The following is an 18,580-nucleotide window of genomic DNA, read 5'->3' as shown; positions in this document are numbered from 1 at the left end:
GGTTTAAGAGAGCAGGTGCTAATTCCCTAAAATGCTTTATTAATGGATTCATATCATACAAAACTAATGCAAAAACAATTCTGCAACAACACAACATTGGCCAACACGAGTTAAGTTTATGAGAGAGTTTACTGAGTTTACTTTTGAAGGATAACAGCATTACAAATTTACATTACAAAGTGATCAAAACGCATAATGATATGTGTTTTGGGGTAATCAAAGGCCACAGGAAGGAAACAATAGCCTAGCAACAGAAATGATCCCTTTACAGTTGTGTTCAGAAGTTTACATACACTCATCATGGGCATAAATGTCTTGGTAATTTTGTTCTTTCTCCAGGGTGAAATGATTGCACGGAATACATCTTTATTGACTTTAAGACAACTAGAACTGGGTGCATATGTTTGATTTGTTTTTTTTCTCTAATCTACACAGGGTTAAAAGTATGCATGCAGCCTGGAAGATGTCTGGAAGATGACCCAAACTGTTACGGTCTGGGTGAGTCACAGTATTTTCTCCAGCAGCAGCTCTCCTCCTCTGGGTAGAGACTTGTTGCTCCTCCCTGGCTGCCCACCTTTGGGCAATTATTCCACCAGTATATACACAGCAAATTCAAAAGTGTTAAATATTTTGGTGTTAGTAGTCTTCTTGCAAAAGTAGAGTTAATTTTACTCTAAGCAGAGTCACATTCTTTTAATGTAACTCTGAGGTGTAAAATGATAGTAGCTAAAATCGAGTGTTAAAAATGAGTGTTTCTATTTCAAATCTGGGGGTGTTACAATGGAAACATTAACTCTTGACCTCTTAACGCTAAACTCCTAGAGTATGGAAGAAATATAGTATCATCAGAATTCAAGTATTTTTAGACATTGAATTTATGACACTGAATTTTTATCCTCCAAATTTCCCTGCAAAAATATTCACCTGAAAAAAATTCACCTGCAAAAAATTCACCTGCAAAAATTCACCTGCAAAAATTCAACTGCAAAAGTGATGAACTTTAATGACCCAAGCCAGAGCAATCAGACAAGACAGAGGCAGACCAGACAGTGAAGAAAACAAGGCAAACATTAGAAATATTAAAACGGAAATATAGAATTAATATAACATACAATTGGGGAAAATGTAAGGAACACAATGTAAATGATATTGTAAAGATATCAGATTAAAAGTCTGATGCTCTTCCATCTGAGCTACCCAGGCAACAAGAGTCACGTGTTTGTCCTCTGGGACACATATTGTCTTTCTTTTCTGTAAAAACGTGATCTCTTATCCTCTCATTTTACTGTAGGTACTGGTGAGGATTTGCAGTTAGATATTATTAAATGGTCATTTCAGACAAGAGCCAAGGGAAGGATTTGATTCTAGGGGAAACATCGCTAGGCTGTATTATGACGTGTGATCACCCAACCTACAAAGCCCTAGGTAAGTCAATGGTATAATGGGTGAGGCCTGGGAGCTTCTGAAGGAGGACCTTCTTCAAATTCCACCTCCACTTGATGGACGTTTGCAAGCTGCACCATCTGTGTTTGTTTTCTCATTTGATGGCAATGATCCACGTAGTTGTAGGCCGTATAATGAAGTCCTACCAACAAACCTACCAAGCCCTAGATGGTGACCAAAATAGCTTTGCCGAAACCCAGGATCGAACTAGGGTCCTTTAGATCTTCAGTCTAACGCTCTCCCAGCTGAGCTATTTCGGCACGTTTTGCAATGGAAAGTGCTCAAAAATTGCATTCTAATCACCAGTCAGGTCTACAGCTGGCCAAACTGCACTACAGCTGCCATTCAATGTTGTTCAAGATGGCGCTGGAGTGACGGCAGCCTTTCCAAGTAGCTCTGCAACACCGCACCTTTTTGTTAACTTTAACTTTTTAGACTAGGCTTTTCAAACTTTTTTTTCACCTTCCTCTACTTATACCTCTTAGATATAGCGATACAAGATGGATAATGCACTTTTTAAAACTTCTGGAACCAGTTCCTTCATCTATTCGAGAGCGGAGCTGCTGGCACTAAAAACAAAGGGACAGACCGGCATGCGACACAACATCCCGGCCAAGCTAAAGAGGAGCTACAGAGGCTGCAAAGCTGGAGCGAGGAGAGCGGATCACCGGAGGTGATTCAAACCATCAATCCCGACAGTGATCATGGGCAACGTGAACTCGTTACAGAATAAGATTGATGAACTGTGCGCTCTGAACAACCACAGACTATACCGTGAGTGCAGCTTGTTTATCTTCACGGAGACGTGGCTAACCGAGCTAACGCCGCAGGCTAACGTAGACCTATGCGGTTTCACATCCGTGAGAGCCGATAGGGACACGCAGGCCAGCGGAAAAAGCAGAGGTGGGGGACTCATTGTCTACATTAACAACAGATACTGTAACCCTGGACACGTCTCCGTTAAAGTTTCGGTATGCCGTCCGGACCTGGAGCTGCTAGCTGTTAGCTTGCGGCCATATTATCTACCTCGGGAGTTCAGTCATGTGATCTGTGTGTGTGTTTACATCCCTCCGAGGGCCGACGCAACAGCTGCCTGTGAGAAAATACACACAGTCACAGCAAGACTTCAGACACAAAACCCCGAGGCTTTCATTATTATATCTGGAGACTTTAACCATGCCACACTGGACTCTACTCTGGCTGCTTTTCACCAGTTTGTGAATTGTCCCACAAGGAGCGACAGGACAATTGACCTACTGTATGCTAATGTGAGAGATGCATACAGAGCCACCCCCCTACCCCCACTAGGGAAGTCAGACCACAACCTGGTTTACCTACAGCCACAATACACACCCCTCGTCCAAAGGCAGCCGGTCACAACGCGCTCCATCCGGAGATGGACCCCAGAAAAGAAGGATGCACTGAGGGACTGTTATGACACCACAGACTGGGATGTGCTCCTGAGCCCACATGGTGAGGACATAGAGGGGGCGACACACTGTCTTACAGACTACCTCAACTTTTGTGTTGACACGGTCGCCCCTGCTAAGACGGTACGGTGTTATCCTAATAACAAACCGTGGGTAACACAGGAAGTCAAAGCTGTCCTCAACATGAAGAAGAAGGCTTTCAGGAGCAAAGTCAAGGAGGAGATGAAGGCAGCACAGCGGGAGGTGAAACGCTGCCTGAGGGAAGCAAAGGACACCTACAGGAGGAAGGTGGAGCAGAAGTTGGAGAGGAACAATATGAGGGAGGTCTGGAATGGTGTGAAAACCATCACAGGCCACAACACCAAGAAAAGCACAGTGGGGGGGACTGTGGAGAAGGCAAACGAACTTAACAACTTCTTCAACAGGTTTGACCAGCCCACAACCCCCCCACCCTCACCTTCACTACAGAGTCCAATCCCCACTCTCCTACCTCCCTCGCTTCCCCCCCTTCCTGACACCATGACACCCCCCTCCTCCAATCCCTCTCTCAGCAGCAAGACATCTCCCCCCCTCCCCTCTTCCCAAACATCTCCCAGTGTCACAGTGGATCAGGTCAGGAGACAACTGAGGAAGCTTCGCCCCAGAAAGGCAGCAGGCCAAGACAAGGTGTGTCCTAGGATGCTAAAGGCGTGTGCTGCTGAACTTGGGGAGCCGCTACAACGAGTCTTCAACCTCAGTCTGCGACTGGGGAGAGTGCCCGCCCTATGGAAGACATCCTGCATCGTCCCGGTCCCCAAAAAGAACCGGCCCAATGAGCTGAATGACTTCCGACCGGTGGCACTGACGTCACATCTTATGAAGACTCTAGAGCGGCTCTTCCTCAACCTCCTCCGACCACAGGTACAACATGCCCAGGACCCACTACAGTTTGCATACAAGGCGGGTGTCGGAGTGGAGGATGCCATCCTGTACCTCCTACACAGAGCCCACTCACACCTGGATGGGGGAAAAGGCACGGTCAGGATCCTGTTTCTTGACTTTTCCAGTGCCTTTAATACCATCCGGCCCTGTATGCTTCAAGAAAAACTGAACAGGATGGAGGTGGACCCCTGCCTGGTGGCTTGGATCTCCGACTACCTCACCGACAGACCACAGTACGTCAGGCTGAAGGACATCACGTCTGACACAGTGGTCAGCAGCACAGGAGCACCACAGGGAACTGTGCTGTCCCCTCTTCTCTTCACCCTGTACACCTCTGACTTCTGCTACAACTCTGAATTATGCCACATTCAGAAGTTTGCAGACGACACAGCCATCATGGGGTGTATCTGGGATGATCAGGAAGAGGAGTACAGAAGTCTGGTGAGGAACTTTGTCGCATGGAGTCACACAAACCACCTGCAACTCAACACCTCAAAGACTAAGGAACTGGTTGTGGACTTCGGGAGGTCTAGAGCAGGTCCACTGCCGGTTCAGATAGAGGGGGAGGAGGTGGAGGTGGTCAACAAGTACAAGTACCTCGGGCTGTGGGTGGACAATAAACTGGACTGGTCATGCAACACAGAGCACCTGTATAAAAAAGCCCAAAGCCGACTGTACTTCCTCAGGAGGCTGAGGTCTTTTAACATCTGCAGGAAGCTCCTGAGGATGTTTTACCAGTCGGTGGTTGCTGGAGTACTTTTCTATGCTGTGGTGTGCTGGGGGAGCAGCACAGCAAAGAAGGACTCATCCAGGCTGGAGAAACTGATCAGGAGGGCTAGCTCTGTGGTCGGCATGAAGCTGGACACTCTGGTGACAGTGGCAGAGAAAAGGACATTAAAGAAACTGATGGACATTATGGACAATGCCAGGCATCCTCTGCACACGGCCATTAACAACCAGAAGAGTCTGTTCAGTGACAGGTTGCTTCTCCCAAAGACAAGAACTAACAGACTTAAAAACTCCTTTGTCCCACACGCCATCAGACTGTTTAACTCCTCTCTGGAGGGAAGAGGGAGGGGAAACAGGAGGACAAAGAAGGGGGGAACAACTAAGCTGTAGTGCCTCTTCACCTCACTGTGCAATACCTTTTGTGCAATACTTTTGTAAATAGTCAACGGTGCAATAGACTCAATACTTGAAATGTGCAATTCACTTGTATTTTTATTTTTATTCCTATTTATTCTATTTATCCCCTTCGTATATTTTATTTATATTGTCTCTGTATTTATATATATGTGTGTGTGTATAACTCTGTAACTTCTGTCGGTGCTGTGCTTTTTTGGAAATCGAATTTCCCAGAGGAACCCACCCGAGGGATTAATAAAGTTCTATCTAATTCTGAGACACTGGATCAATGTGAAATGAACTTTTAAGCTTTGGATTTAACAGTGAACTGTGATGAACTTTGCTCTCTTAAATGTTGTCCCACCCAAAGTAAGACAGAAAAAAAGTGAAAGTGTAACGTGTCGAGAAACCCAGGGTGGATTTGGTGAGATTGGCATGTCTTAGACACCGGGTTTCGCAAAGGAGCTGAGCTGAGAACCAACTGGCGGTGAGTTGGACCGAGGGGCAGGAAAAGATTCTTTACAGAGCTTGTACGGTGGGATTATCTGAAAGAGGCCTCTGTCCCTGATATCCACAAATCCCATATCGTCATCCCACCTGCAGTCTATGGACTTTGCTAAAGATGACAATGAGGTCACAGAACTATCAAGAACAACTGAGCTTGTTAGGTAAAGCCATGGAAGGGCAAGGATCCAAAGGAGACACCTGGACAGGGACTTGAACCCTGGACCCTCAGATTAAAAGTCTGATGCTCTTCCATCTGAGCTACCCAGGCAACAAGAGTCACGTGTTTGTCCTCTGGGACACATATTGTCTTTCTTTTCTGTAAAAACGTGATCTCTTATCCTCTCATTTTACTGTAGGTACTGGTGAGGATTTGCAGTTAGATATTATTAAATGGTCATTTCAGACAAGAGCCAAGGGAAGGATTTGATTCTAGGGGAAACATCGCTAGGCTGTATTATGACGTGTGATCACCCAACCTACAAAGCCCTAGGTAAGTCAATGGTATAATGGGTGAGGCCTGGGAGCTTCTGAAGGAGGACCTTCTTCAAATTCCACCTCCACTTGATGGACGTTTGCAAGCTGCACCATCTGTGTTTGTTTTCTCATTTGATGGCAATGATCCACGTAGTTGTAGGCCGTATAATGAAGTCCTACCAACAAACCTACCAAGCCCTAGATGGTGACCAAAAGAGCTTTGCCGAAACCCAGGATCGAACTAGGGTCCTTTAGATCTTCAGTCTAACGCTCTCCCAGCTGAGCTATTTCGGCACGTTTTGCAATGGAAAGTGCTCAAAAATTGCATTCTAATCACCAGTCAGGTCTACAGCTGGCCAAACTGCACTACAGCTGCCATTCTGAGACACTGGATCAATGTGAAGTGAACTTTTAAGCTTTGGATTTAACAGTGAACTGTGATGAACTTTGCTCTCTTAAATGTTGTCCCACCCAAAGTAAGACAGAAAAAAAGTGAAAGTGTAACGTGTCGAGAAACCCAGGGCGGATTTGGTGAGATTGGCATGTCTTAGACACCGGGTTTCGCAAAGGAGCTGAGCTGAGAACCAACTGGCGGTGAGTTGGACCGAGGGGCAGGAAAAGATTCTTTACAGAGCTTGTACGGTGGGATTATCTGAAAGAGGCCTCTGTCCCTGATATCCACAAATCCCATATCGTCATCCCACCTGCAGTCTATGGACTTTGCTAAAGATGACAATGAGGTCACAGAACTATCAAGAACAACTGAGCTTGTTAGGTAAAGCCATGGAAGGGCAAGGATCCAAAGGAGACACCTGGACAGGGACTTGAACCCTGGACCCTCAGATTAAAAGTCTGATGCTCTTCCATCTGAGCTACCCAGGTAACAAGAGTCACGTGTTTGTCCTCTGGGACACATATTGTCTTTCTTTTCTGTAAAAACGTGATCTCTTATCCTCTCATTTTACTGTAGGTACTGGTGAGGATTTGCAGTTAGATATTATTAAATGGTCATTTCAGACAAGAGCCAAGGGAAGGATTTGATTCTAGGGGAAACATCGCTAGGCTGTATTATGACGTGTGATCACCCAACCTACCAAGCCCTAGGTAAGTCAATGGTATAATGGGTGAGGCCTGGGAGCTTCTGAAGGAGGACCTTCTTCAAATTCCACCTCCACTTGATGGATGTTTGCAAGCTGCACCATCTGTGTTTGTTTTCTCATTTGATGGCAATGATCCACGTAGTTGTAGGCCGTATAATGAAGTCCTACCAACAAACCTACCAAGCCCTAGATGGTGACCAAAATAGCTTTGCCGAAACCCAGGATCGAACTAGGGTCCTTTAGATCTTCAGTCTAACGCTCTCCCAGCTGAGCTATTTCGGCACGTTTTGCAATGGAAAGTGCTCAAAAATTGCATTCTAATCACCAGTCAGGTCTACAGCTGGCCAAACTGCACTACAGCTGCCATTCTGAGACACTGGATCAATGTGAAGTGAACTTTTAAGCTTTGGATTTAACAGTGAACTGTGATGAACTTTGCTCTCTTAAATGTTGTCCCACCCAAAGTAAGACAGAAAAAAAGTGAAAGTGTAACGTGTCGAGAAACCCAGGGCGGATTTGGTGAGATTGGCATGTCTTAGACACCGGGTTTCGCAAAGGAGCTGAGCTGAGAACCAACTGGCGGTGAGTTGGACCGAGGGGCAGGAAAAGATTCTTTACAGAGCTTGTACGGTGGGATTATCTGAAAGAGGCCTCTGTCCCTGATATCCACAAATCCCATATCGTCATCCCACCTGCAGTCTATGGACTTTGCTAAAGATGACAATGAGGTCACAGAACTATCAAGAACAACTGAGCTTGTTAGGTAAAGCCATGGAAGGGCAAGGATCCAAAGGAGACACCTGGACAGGGACTTGAACCCTGGACCCTCAGATTAAAAGTCTGATGCTCTTCCATCTGAGCTACCCAGGTAACAAGAGTCACGTGTTTGTCCTCTGGGACACATATTGTCTTTCTTTTCTGTAAAAACGTGATCTCTTATCCTCTCATTTTACTGTAGGTACTGGTGAGGATTTGCAGTTAGATATTATTAAATGGTCATTTCAGACAAGAGCCAAGGGAAGGATTTGATTCTAGGGGAAACATCGCTAGGCTGTATTATGACGTGTGATCACCCAACCTACCAAGCCCTAGGTAAGTCAATGGTATAATGGGTGAGGCCTGGGAGCTTCTGAAGGAGGACCTTCTTCAAATTCCACCTCCACTTGATGGATGTTTGCAAGCTGCACCATCTGTGTTTGTTTTCTCATTTGATGGCAATGATCCACGTAGTTGTAGGCCGTATAATGAAGTCCTACCAACAAAACTACCAAGCCCTAGATGGTGACCAAAATAGCTTTGCCGAAACCCAGGATCGAACTAGGGTCCTTTAGATCTTCAGTCTAACGCTCTCCCAGCTGAGCTATTTCGGCACGTTTTGCAATGGAAAGTGCTCAAAAATTGCATTCTAATCACCAGTCAGGTCTACAGCTGGCCAAACTGCACTACAGCTGCCATTCTGAGACACTGGATCAATGTGAAGTGAACTTTTAAGCTTTGGATTTAACAGTGAACTGTGATGAACTTTGCTCTCTTAAATGTTGTCCCACCCAAAGTAAGACAGAAAAAAAGTGAAAGTGTAACGTGTCGAGAAACCCAGGGCGGATTTGGTGAGATTGGCATGTCTTAGACACCGGGTTTCGCAAAGGAGCTGAGCTGAGAACCAACTGGCGGTGAGTTGGACCGAGGGGCAGGAAAAGATTCTTTACAGAGCTTGTACGGTGGGATTATCTGAAAGAGGCCTCTGTCCCTGATATCCACAAATCCCATATCGTCATCCCACCTGCAGTCTATGGACTTTGCTAAAGATGACAATGAGGTCACAGAACTATCAAGAACAACTGAGCTTGTTAGGTAAAGCCATGGAAGGGCAAGGATCCAAAGGAGACACCTGGACAGGGACTTGAACCCTGGACCCTCAGATTAAAAGTCTGATGCTCTTCCATCTGAGCTACCCAGGTAACAAGAGTCACGTGTTTGTCCTCTGGGACACATATTGTCTTTCTTTTCTGTAAAAACGTGATCTCTTATCCTCTCATTTTACTGTAGGTACTGGTGAGGATTTGCAGTTAGATATTATTAAATGGTCATTTCAGACAAGAGCCAAGGGAAGGATTTGATTCTAGGGGAAACATCGCTAGGCTGTATTATGACGTGTGATCACCCAACCTACCAAGCCCTAGGTAAGTCAATGGTATAATGGGTGAGGCCTGGGAGCTTCTGAAGGAGGACCTTCTTCAAATTCCACCTCCACTTGATGGATGTTTGCAAGCTGCACCATCTGTGTTTGTTTTCTCATTTGATGGCAATGATCCACGTAGTTGTAGGCCGTATAATGAAGTCCTACCAACAAAACTACCAAGCCCTAGATGGTGACCAAAATAGCTTTGCCGAAACCCAGGATCGAACTAGGGTCCTTTAGATCTTCAGTCTAACGCTCTCCCAGCTGAGCTATTTCGGCACGTTTTGCAATGGAAAGTGCTCAAAAATTGCATTCTAATCACCAGTCAGGTCTACAGCTGGCCAAACTGCACTACAGCTGCCATTCTGAGACACTGGATCAATGTGAAGTGAACTTTTAAGCTTTGGATTTAACAGTGAACTGTGATGAACTTTGCTCTCTTAAATGTTGTCCCACCCAAAGTAAGACAGAAAAAAAGTGAAAGTGTAACGTGTCGAGAAACCCAGGGCGGATTTGGTGAGATTGGCATGTCTTAGACACCGGGTTTCGCAAAGGAGCTGAGCTGAGAACCAACTGGCGGTGAGTTGGACCGAGGGGCAGGAAAAGATTCTTTACAGAGCTTGTACGGTGGGATTATCTGAAAGAGGCCTCTGTCCCTGATATCCACAAATCCCATATCGTCATCCCACCTGCAGTCTATGGACTTTGCTAAAGATGACAATGAGGTCACAGAACTATCAAGAACAACTGAGCTTGTTAGGTAAAGCCATGGAAGGGCAAGGATCCAAAGGAGACACCTGGACAGGGACTTGAACCCTGGACCCTCAGATTAAAAGTCTGATGCTCTTCCATCTGAGCTACCCAGGTAACAAGAGTCACGTGTTTGTCCTCTGGGACACATATTGTCTTTCTTTTCTGTAAAAACGTGATCTCTTATCCTCTCATTTTACTGTAGGTACTGGTGAGGATTTGCAGTTAGATATTATTAAATGGTCATTTCAGACAAGAGCCAAGGGAAGGATTTGATTCTAGGGGAAACATCGCTAGGCTGTATTATGACGTGTGATCACCCAACCTACCAAGCCCTAGGTAAGTCAATGGTATAATGGGTGAGGCCTGGGAGCTTCTGAAGGAGGACCTTCTTCAAATTCCACCTCCACTTGATGGATGTTTGCAAGCTGCACCATCTGTGTTTGTTTTCTCATTTGATGGCAATGATCCACGTAGTTGTAGGCCGTATAATGAAGTCCTACCAACAAAACTACCAAGCCCTAGATGGTGACCAAAAGAGCTTTGCCGAAACCCAGGATCGAACTAGGGTCCTTTAGATCTTCAGTCTAACGCTCTCCCAGCTGAGCTATTTCGGCACGTTTTGCAATGGAAAGTGCTCAAAAATTGCATTCTAATCACCAGTCAGGTCTACAGCTGGCCAAACTGCACTACAGCTGCCATTCTGAGACACTGGATCAATGTGAAGTGAACTTTTAAGCTTTGGATTTAACAGTGAACTGTGATGAACTTTGCTCTCTTAAATGTTGTCCCACCCAAAGTAAGACAGAAAAAAAGTGAAAGTGTAACGTGTCGAGAAACCCAGGGCGGATTTGGTGAGATTGGCATGTCTTAGACACCGGGTTTCGCAAAGGAGCTGAGCTGAGAACCAACTGGCGGTGAGTTGGACCGAGGGGCAGGAAAAGAGTCTTTACAGAGCTTGTACGGTGGGATTATCTGAAAGAGGCCTCTGTCCCTGATATCCACAAATCCCATATCGTCATCCCACCTGCAGTCTATGGAGTTTCCTAAAGATGACAATGAGGTCACAGAACTATCAAGAACAACTGAGCTTGTTAGGTAAAGCCATGGAAGGGCAAGGATCCAAAGGAGACACCTGGACAGGGACTTGAACCCTGGACCCTCAGATTAAAAGTCTGATGCTCTTCCATCTGAGCTACCCAGGTAACAAGAGTCACGTGTTTGTCCTCTGGGACACATATTGTCTTTCTTTTCTGTAAAAACGTGATCTCTTATCCTCTCATTTTACTGTAGGTACTGGTGAGGATTTGCAGTTAGATATTATTAAATGGTCATTTCAGACAAGAGCCAAGGGAAGGATTTGATTCTAGGGGAAACATCGCTAGGCTGTATTATGACGTGTGATCACCCAACCTACCAAGCCCTAGGTAAGTCAATGGTATAATGGGTGAGGCCTGGGAGCTTCTGAAGGAGGACCTTCTTCAAATTCCACCTCCACTTGATGGAGGTTTGCAAGCTGCACCATCTGTGTTTGTTTTCTCATTTGATGGCAATGATCCACGTAGTTGTAGGCCGTATAATGAAGTCCTACCAACAAACCTACCAAGCCCTAGATGGTGACCAAAATAGCTTTGCCGAAACCCAGGATCGAACTAGGGTCCTTTAGATCTTCAGTCTAACGCTCTCCCAGCTGAGCTATTTCGGCACGTTTTGCAATGGAAAGTGCTCAAAAATTGCATTCTAATCACCAGTCAGGTCTACAGCTGGCCAAACTGCACTACAGCTGCCATTCTGAGACACTGGATCAATGTGAAGTGAACTTTTAAGCTTTGGATTTAACAGTGAACTGTGATGAACTTTGCTCTCTTAAATGTTGTCCCACCCAAAGTAAGACAGAAAAAAAGTGAAAGTGTAACGTGTCGAGAAACCCAGGGCGGATTTGGTGAGATTGGCATGTCTTAGACACCGGGTTTCGCAAAGGAGCTGAGCTGAGAACCAACTGGCGGTGAGTTGGACCGAGGGGCAGGAAAAGATTCTTTACAGAGCTTGTACGGTGGGATTATCTGAAAGAGGCCTCTGTCCCTGATATCCACAAATCCCATATCGTCATCCCACCTGCAGTCTATGGACTTTGCTAAAGATGACAATGAGGTCACAGAACTATCAAGAACAACTGAGCTTGTTAGGTAAAGCCATGGAAGGGCAAGGATCCAAAGGAGACACCTGGACAGGGACTTGAACCCTGGACCCTCAGATTAAAAGTCTGATGCTCTTCCATCTGAGCTACCCAGGTAACAAGAGTCACGTGTTTGTCCTCTGGGACACATATTGTCTTTCTTTTCTGTAAAAACGTGATCTCTTATCCTCTCATTTTACTGTAGGTACTGGTGAGGATTTGCAGTTAGATATTATTAAATGGTCATTTCAGACAAGAGCCAAGGGAAGGATTTGATTCTAGGGGAAACATCGCTAGGCTGTATTATAACGTGTGATCACCCAACCTACAAAGCCCTAGGTAAGTCAATGGTATAATGGGTGAGGCCTGGGAGCTTCTGAAGGAGGACCTTCTTCAAATTCCACCTCCACTTGATGGACGTTTGCAAGCTGCACCATCTGTGTTTGTTTTCTCATTTGATGGCAATGATCCACGTAGTTGTAGGCCGTATAATGAAGTCCTACCAACAAACCTACCAAGCCCTAGATGGTGACCAAAAGAGCTTTGCCGAAACCCAGGATCGAACTAGGGTCCTTTAGATCTTCAGTCTAACGCTCTCCCAGCTGAGCTATTTCGGCACGTTTTGCAATGGAAAGTGCTCAAAAATTGCATTCTAATCACCAGTCAGGTCTACAGCTGGCCAAACTGCACTACAGCTGCCATTCTGAGACACTGGATCAATGTGAAGTGAACTTTTAAGCTTTGGATTTAACAGTGAACTGTGATGAACTTTGCTCTCTTAAATGTTGTCCCACCCAAAGTAAGACAGAAAAAAAGTGAAAGTGTAACGTGTCGAGAAACCCAGGGCGGATTTGGTGAGATTGGCATGTCTTAGACACCGGGTTTCGCAAAGGAGCTGAGCTGAGAACCAACTGGCGGTGAGTTGGACCGAGGGGAAGGAAAAGATTCTTTACAGAGCTTGTACGGTGGGATTATCTGAAAGAGGCCTCTGTCCCTGATATCCACAAATCCCATATCGTCATCCCACCTGCAGTCTATGGACTTTGCTAAAGATGACAATGAGGTCACAGAACTATCAAGAACAACTGAGCTTGTTAGGTAAAGCCATGGAAGGGCAAGGATCCAAAGGAGACACCTGGACAGGGACTTGAACCCTGGACCCTCAGATTAAAAGTCTGATGCTCTTCCATCTGAGCTAACCAGGTAACAAGAGTCAAGTGTTTGTCCTCTGGGACACATATTGTCTTTCTTTTCTGTAAAAACGTGATCTCTTATCCTCTCATTTTACTGTAGGTACTGGTAAGGATTTGCAGTTAGATATTATTAAATGGTCATTTCAGACAAGGGCCAAGGGAAGGATTTGATTCTAGGGGAAACATCGCTAGGCTGTATTATGACGTGTGATCACCCAACCTACAAAGCCCTAGGTAAGTCAATGGTATAATGGGTGAGGCCTGGGAGCTTCTGAAGGAGGACCTTCTTCAAATTCCACCTCCACTTGATGGACGTTTGCAAGCTGCACCATCTGTGTTTGTTTTCTCATTTGATGGCAATGATCCACGTAGTTGTAGGCCGTATAATGAAGTCCTACCAACAAAACTACCAAGCCCTAGATGGTGACCAAAATAGCTTTGCCGAAACCCAGGATCGAACTAGGGTCCTTTAGATCTTCAGTCTAACGCTCTCCCAGCTGAGCTATTTCGGCACGTTTTGCAATGGAAAGTGCTCAAAAATTGCATTCTAATCACCAGTCAGGTCTACAGCTGGCCAAACTGCACTACAGCTGCCATTCTGAGACACTGGATCAATGTGAAGTGAACTTTTAAGCTTTGGATTTAACAGTGAACTGTGATGAACTTTGCTCTCTTAAATGTTGTCCCACCCAAAGTAAGACAGAAAAAAAGTGAAAGTGTAACGTGTCGAGAAACCCAGGGCGGATTTGGTGAGATTGGCATGTCTTAGACACCGGGTTTCGCAAAGGAGCTGAGCTGAGAACCAACTGGCGGTGAGTTGGACCGAGGGGAAGGAAAAGATTCTTTACAGAGCTTGTACGGTGGGATTATCTGAAAGAGGCCTCTGTCCCTGATATCCACAAATCCCATATCGTCATCCCACCTGCAGTCTATGGACTTTGCTAAAGATGACAATGAGGTCACAGAACTATCAAGAACAACTGAGCTTGTTAGGTAAAGCCATGGAAGGGCAAGGATCCAAAGGAGACACCTGGACAGGGACTTGAACCCTGGACCCTCAGATTAAAAGTCTGATGCTCTTCCATCTGAGCTACCCAGGTAACAAGAGTCACGTGTTTGTCCTCTGGGACACATATTGTCTTTCTTTTCTGTAAAAACGTGATCTCTTATCCTCTCATTTTACTGTAGGTACTGGTGAGGATTTGCAGTTAGATATTATTAAATGGTCATTTCAGACAAGAGCCAAGGGAAGGATTTGATTCTAGGGGAAACATCGCTAGGCTGTATTATAACGTGTGATCACCCAACCTACAAAGCCCTAGGTAAGTCAATGGTATAATGGGTGAGGCCTGGGAGCTTCTGAAGGAGGACCTTCTTCAAATTCCACCTCCACTTGATGGACGTTTGCAAGCTGCACCATCTGTGTTTGTTTTCTCATTTGATGGCAATGATCCACGTAGTTGTAGGCCGTATAATGAAGTCCTACCAACAAACCTACCGAGCCCTAGATGGTGACCAAAAGAGCTTTGCCGAAACCCAGGATCGAACTAGGGTCCTTTAGATCTTCAGTCTAACGCTCTCCCAGCTGAGCTATTTCGGCACGTTTTGCAATGGAAAGTGCTCAAAAATTGCATTCTAATCACCAGTCAGGTCTACAGCTGGCCAAACTGCACTACAGCTGCCATTCTGAGACACTGGATCAATGTGAAGTGAACTTTTAAGCTTTGGATTTAACAGTGAACTGTGATGAACTTTGCTCTCTTAAATGTTGTCCCACCCAAAGTAAGACAGAAAAAAAGTGAAAGTGTAACGTGTCGAGAAACCCAGGGCGGATTTGGTGAGATTGGCATGTCTTAGACACCGGGTTTCGCAAAGGAGCTGAGCTGAGAACCAACTGGCGGTGAGTTGGACCGAGGGGCAGGAAAAGATTCTTTACAGAGCTTGTACGGTGGGATTATCTGAAAGAGGCCTCTGTCCCTGATATCCACAAATCCCATATCGTCATCCCACCTGCAGTCTATGGACTTTGCTAAAGATGACAATGAGGTCACAGAACTATCAAGAACAACTGAGCTTGTTAGGTAAAGCCATGGAAGGGCAAGGATCCAAAGGAGACACCTGGACAGGGACTTGAACCCTGGACCCTCAGATTAAAAGTCTGATGCTCTTCCATCTGAGCTACCCAGGTAACAAGAGTCACGTGTTTGTCCTCTGGGACACATATTGTCTTTCTTTTCTGTAAAAACGTGATCTCTTATCCTCTCATTTTACTGTAGGTACTGGTGAGGATTTGCAGTTAGATATTATTAAATGGTCATTTCAGACAAGAGCCAAGGGAAGGATTTGATTCTAGGGGAAACATCGCTAGGCTGTATTATGACGTGTGATCACCCAACCTACAAAGCCCTAGGTAAGTCAATGGTATAATGGGTGAGGCCTGGGAGCTTCTGAAGGAGGACCTTCTTCAAATTCCACCTCCACTTGATGGACGTTTGCAAGCTGCACCATCTGTGTTTGTTTTCTCATTTGATGGCAATGATCCACGTAGTTGTAGGCCGTATAATGAAGTCCTACCAACAAACCTACCAAGCCCTAGATGGTGACCAAAATAGCTTTGCCGAAACCCAGGATCGAACTAGGGTCCTTTAGATCTTCAGTCTAACGCTCTCCCAGCTGAGCTATTTCGGCACGTTTTGCAATGGAAAGTGCTCAAAAATTGCATTCTAATCACCAGTCAGGTCTACAGCTGGCCAAACTGCACTACAGCTGCCATTCTGAGACACTGGATCAATGTGAAGTGAACTTTTAAGCTTTGGATTTAACAGTGAACTGTGATGAACTTTGCTCTCTTAAATGTTGTCCCACCCAAAGTAAGACAGAAAAAAAGTGAAAGTGTAACGTGTCGAGAAACCCAGGGCGGATTTGGTGAGATTGGCATGTCTTAGACACCGGGTTTCGCAAAGGAGCTGAGCTGAGAACCAACTGGCGGTGAGTAGGACCGAGGGGCAGGAAAAGATTCTTTACAGAGCTTGTACGGTGGGATTATCTGAAAGAGGCCTCTGTCCCTGATATCCACAAATCCCATATCGTCATCCCACCTGCAGTCTATGGACTTTGCTAAAGATGACAATGAGGTCACAGAACTATCAAGAACAACTGAGCTTGTTAGGTAAAGCCATGGAAGGGCAAGGATCCAAAGGAGACACCTGGACAGGGACTTGAACCCTGGACCCTCAGATTAAAAGTCTGATGCTCTTCCATCTGAGCTACCCAGGTAACAAGAGTCACGTGTTTGTCCTCTGGGACACATATTGTCTTTCTTTTCTGTAAAAACGTGATCTCTTATCCTCTCATTTTACTGTAGGTACTGGTGAGGATTTGCAGTTAGATATTATTAAATGGTCATTTCAGACAAGAGCCAAGGGAAGGATTTGATTCTAGGGGAAACATCGCTAGGCTGTATTATGACGTGTGATCACCCAACCTACAAAGCCCTAGGTAAGTCAATGGTATAATGGGTGAGGCCTGGGAGCTTCTGAAGGAGGACCTTCTTCAAATTCCACCTCCACTTGATGGACGTTTGCAAGCTGCACCATCTGTGTTTGTTTTCTCATTTGATGGCAATGATCCACGTAGTTGTAGGCCGTATAATGAAGTCCTACCAACAAACCTACCAAGCCCTAGATGGTGACCAAAAAAGCTTTGCCGAAACCCAGGATCGAACTAGGGTCCTTTAGATCTTCAGTCTAACGCTCTCCCAGCTGAGCTATTTCGACACGTTTTGCAATGGAAAGTGCTCAAAAATTGCATTCTAATCACCAGTCAGGTCTACAGCTGGCCAAACTGCACTACAGCTGCCATTCTGAGACACTGGATCAATGTGAAGTGAACTTTTAAGCTTTAGATTTAACAGTGAACTGTGATGAACTTTGCTCTCTTAAAGAGCAAAGTTGCTCTCTTAAAGTAAGACAGAAAAAAAGTGAAAGTGTAACGTGTCGAGAAACCCAGGGCGGATTTGGTGAGATTGGCATGTCTTAGACACTGGGTTTCGCAAAGGAGCTGAGCTGAGAACCAACTGGCGGTGAGTTGGACCGAGGGGCAGGAAAAGATTCTTTACAGAGCTTGTACGGTGGGATTATCTGAAAGAGGCCTCTGTCCCTGATATCCACAAATCCCATATCGTCATCCCACCTGCAGTCTATGGACTTTGCTAAAGATGACAATGAGGTCACAGAACTATCAAGAACAACTGAGCTTGTTAGGTAAAGCCATGGAAGGGCAAGGATCCAAAGGAGACACCTGGACAGGGACTTGAACCCTGGACCCTCAGATTAAAAGTCTGATGCTCTTCCATCTGAGCTACCCAGGTAACAAGAGTCACGTGTTTGTCCTCTGGGACACATATTGTCTTTCTTTTCTGTAAAAACGTGATCTCTTATCCTCTCATTTTACTGTAGGTACTGGTGAGGATTTGCAGTTAGATATTATTAAATGGTCATTTCAGACAAGAGCCAAGGGAAGGATTTGATTCTAGGGGAAACATCGCTAGGCTGTATTATGACGTGTGATCACCCAACCTACCAAGCCCTAGGTAAGTCAATGGTATAATGGGTGAGGCCTGGGAGCTTCTGAAGGAGGACCTTCTTCAAATTCCACCTCCACTTGATGGATGTTTGCAAGCTGCACCATCTGTGTTTGTTTTCTCATTTGATGGCAATGATCCACGTAGTTGTAGGCCGTATAATGAAGTCCTACCAACAAAACTACCAAGCCCTAGATGGTGACCAAAAGAGCTTTGCCGAAACCCAGGATCGAACTAGGGTCCTTTAGATCTTCAGTCTAACGCTCTCCCAGCTGAGCTATTTCGGCACGTTTTGCAATGGAAAGTGCTCAAAAATTGCATTCTAATCACCAGTCAGGTCTACAGCTGGCCAAACTGCACTACAGCTGCCATTCTGAGACACTGGATCAATGTGAAGTGAACTTTTAAGCTTTGGATTTAACAGTGAACTGTGATGAACTTTGCTCTCTTAAATGTTGTCCCACCCAAAGTAAGACAGAAAAAAAGTGAAAGTGTAACGTGTCGAGAAACCCAGGGCGGATTTGGTGAGATTGGCATGTCTTAGACACCGGGTTTCGCAAAGGAGCTGAGCTGAGAACCAACTGGCGGTGAGTTGGACCGAGGGGCAGGAAAAGAGTCTTTACAGAGCTTGTACGGTGGGATTATCTGAAAGAGGCCTCTGTCCCTGATATCCACAAATCCCATATCGTCATCCCACCTG

General features: G+C 45.5%; 24 non-coding genes across 24 annotated transcripts; all 24 read right to left on the bottom strand.

The window, feature by feature from the left end:
* Window positions 1-1,630: 1,630 nt before the first annotated feature.
* trnaf-gaa (transfer RNA phenylalanine (anticodon GAA)) lies at window positions 1,631-1,703 on the bottom strand. Its single transcript has one exon. It is a non-coding gene; the product is annotated as a tRNA-Phe (tRNA).
* Window positions 1,704-5,621: 3,918 nt separating this feature from the next.
* Window positions 5,622-5,694, bottom strand: trnak-uuu (transfer RNA lysine (anticodon UUU)). Its single transcript has one exon. It is a non-coding gene; the product is annotated as a tRNA-Lys (tRNA).
* Window positions 5,695-6,121: 427 nt separating this feature from the next.
* Window positions 6,122-6,194, bottom strand: trnaf-gaa (transfer RNA phenylalanine (anticodon GAA)). Its single transcript has one exon. It is a non-coding gene; the product is annotated as a tRNA-Phe (tRNA).
* Window positions 6,195-6,709: 515 nt separating this feature from the next.
* On the bottom strand, window positions 6,710-6,782 carry trnak-uuu (transfer RNA lysine (anticodon UUU)). The gene has a single exon. It is a non-coding gene; the product is annotated as a tRNA-Lys (tRNA).
* A 427-nt stretch (window positions 6,783-7,209) lies between these two features.
* Window positions 7,210-7,282, bottom strand: trnaf-gaa (transfer RNA phenylalanine (anticodon GAA)). Its single transcript has one exon. It is a non-coding gene; the product is annotated as a tRNA-Phe (tRNA).
* A 515-nt stretch (window positions 7,283-7,797) lies between these two features.
* Window positions 7,798-7,870, bottom strand: trnak-uuu (transfer RNA lysine (anticodon UUU)). The gene has a single exon. It is a non-coding gene; the product is annotated as a tRNA-Lys (tRNA).
* Window positions 7,871-8,297: 427 nt separating this feature from the next.
* Window positions 8,298-8,370, bottom strand: trnaf-gaa (transfer RNA phenylalanine (anticodon GAA)). Its single transcript has one exon. It is a non-coding gene; the product is annotated as a tRNA-Phe (tRNA).
* A 515-nt stretch (window positions 8,371-8,885) lies between these two features.
* trnak-uuu (transfer RNA lysine (anticodon UUU)) lies at window positions 8,886-8,958 on the bottom strand. The gene has a single exon. It is a non-coding gene; the product is annotated as a tRNA-Lys (tRNA).
* A 427-nt stretch (window positions 8,959-9,385) lies between these two features.
* Window positions 9,386-9,458, bottom strand: trnaf-gaa (transfer RNA phenylalanine (anticodon GAA)). Its single transcript has one exon. It is a non-coding gene; the product is annotated as a tRNA-Phe (tRNA).
* A 515-nt stretch (window positions 9,459-9,973) lies between these two features.
* Window positions 9,974-10,046, bottom strand: trnak-uuu (transfer RNA lysine (anticodon UUU)). The gene has a single exon. It is a non-coding gene; the product is annotated as a tRNA-Lys (tRNA).
* Window positions 10,047-10,473: 427 nt separating this feature from the next.
* On the bottom strand, window positions 10,474-10,546 carry trnaf-gaa (transfer RNA phenylalanine (anticodon GAA)). The gene has a single exon. It is a non-coding gene; the product is annotated as a tRNA-Phe (tRNA).
* A 515-nt stretch (window positions 10,547-11,061) lies between these two features.
* On the bottom strand, window positions 11,062-11,134 carry trnak-uuu (transfer RNA lysine (anticodon UUU)). The gene has a single exon. It is a non-coding gene; the product is annotated as a tRNA-Lys (tRNA).
* A 427-nt stretch (window positions 11,135-11,561) lies between these two features.
* trnaf-gaa (transfer RNA phenylalanine (anticodon GAA)) lies at window positions 11,562-11,634 on the bottom strand. Its single transcript has one exon. It is a non-coding gene; the product is annotated as a tRNA-Phe (tRNA).
* Window positions 11,635-12,149: 515 nt separating this feature from the next.
* On the bottom strand, window positions 12,150-12,222 carry trnak-uuu (transfer RNA lysine (anticodon UUU)). Its single transcript has one exon. It is a non-coding gene; the product is annotated as a tRNA-Lys (tRNA).
* Window positions 12,223-12,649: 427 nt separating this feature from the next.
* On the bottom strand, window positions 12,650-12,722 carry trnaf-gaa (transfer RNA phenylalanine (anticodon GAA)). The gene has a single exon. It is a non-coding gene; the product is annotated as a tRNA-Phe (tRNA).
* Window positions 12,723-13,737: 1,015 nt separating this feature from the next.
* Window positions 13,738-13,810, bottom strand: trnaf-gaa (transfer RNA phenylalanine (anticodon GAA)). Its single transcript has one exon. It is a non-coding gene; the product is annotated as a tRNA-Phe (tRNA).
* A 515-nt stretch (window positions 13,811-14,325) lies between these two features.
* On the bottom strand, window positions 14,326-14,398 carry trnak-uuu (transfer RNA lysine (anticodon UUU)). Its single transcript has one exon. It is a non-coding gene; the product is annotated as a tRNA-Lys (tRNA).
* Window positions 14,399-14,825: 427 nt separating this feature from the next.
* Window positions 14,826-14,898, bottom strand: trnaf-gaa (transfer RNA phenylalanine (anticodon GAA)). Its single transcript has one exon. It is a non-coding gene; the product is annotated as a tRNA-Phe (tRNA).
* Window positions 14,899-15,413: 515 nt separating this feature from the next.
* Window positions 15,414-15,486, bottom strand: trnak-uuu (transfer RNA lysine (anticodon UUU)). The gene has a single exon. It is a non-coding gene; the product is annotated as a tRNA-Lys (tRNA).
* Window positions 15,487-15,913: 427 nt separating this feature from the next.
* Window positions 15,914-15,986, bottom strand: trnaf-gaa (transfer RNA phenylalanine (anticodon GAA)). Its single transcript has one exon. It is a non-coding gene; the product is annotated as a tRNA-Phe (tRNA).
* A 515-nt stretch (window positions 15,987-16,501) lies between these two features.
* trnak-uuu (transfer RNA lysine (anticodon UUU)) lies at window positions 16,502-16,574 on the bottom strand. The gene has a single exon. It is a non-coding gene; the product is annotated as a tRNA-Lys (tRNA).
* Window positions 16,575-17,001: 427 nt separating this feature from the next.
* Window positions 17,002-17,074, bottom strand: trnaf-gaa (transfer RNA phenylalanine (anticodon GAA)). The gene has a single exon. It is a non-coding gene; the product is annotated as a tRNA-Phe (tRNA).
* Window positions 17,075-17,594: 520 nt separating this feature from the next.
* On the bottom strand, window positions 17,595-17,667 carry trnak-uuu (transfer RNA lysine (anticodon UUU)). Its single transcript has one exon. It is a non-coding gene; the product is annotated as a tRNA-Lys (tRNA).
* A 427-nt stretch (window positions 17,668-18,094) lies between these two features.
* trnaf-gaa (transfer RNA phenylalanine (anticodon GAA)) lies at window positions 18,095-18,167 on the bottom strand. Its single transcript has one exon. It is a non-coding gene; the product is annotated as a tRNA-Phe (tRNA).
* Between the last annotated feature and the right edge of the window lie 413 nt (window positions 18,168-18,580).

This window comes from Maylandia zebra, linkage group LG5 (assembly GCF_041146795.1).
Source record: "Maylandia zebra isolate NMK-2024a linkage group LG5, Mzebra_GT3a, whole genome shotgun sequence".
Classification (NCBI taxonomy): domain Eukaryota; kingdom Metazoa; phylum Chordata; class Actinopteri; order Cichliformes; family Cichlidae; genus Maylandia; species Maylandia zebra.
Note: the sequence above shows the minus strand (reverse complement) of the source record. Positions and strands in the feature narration are given on the sequence as shown.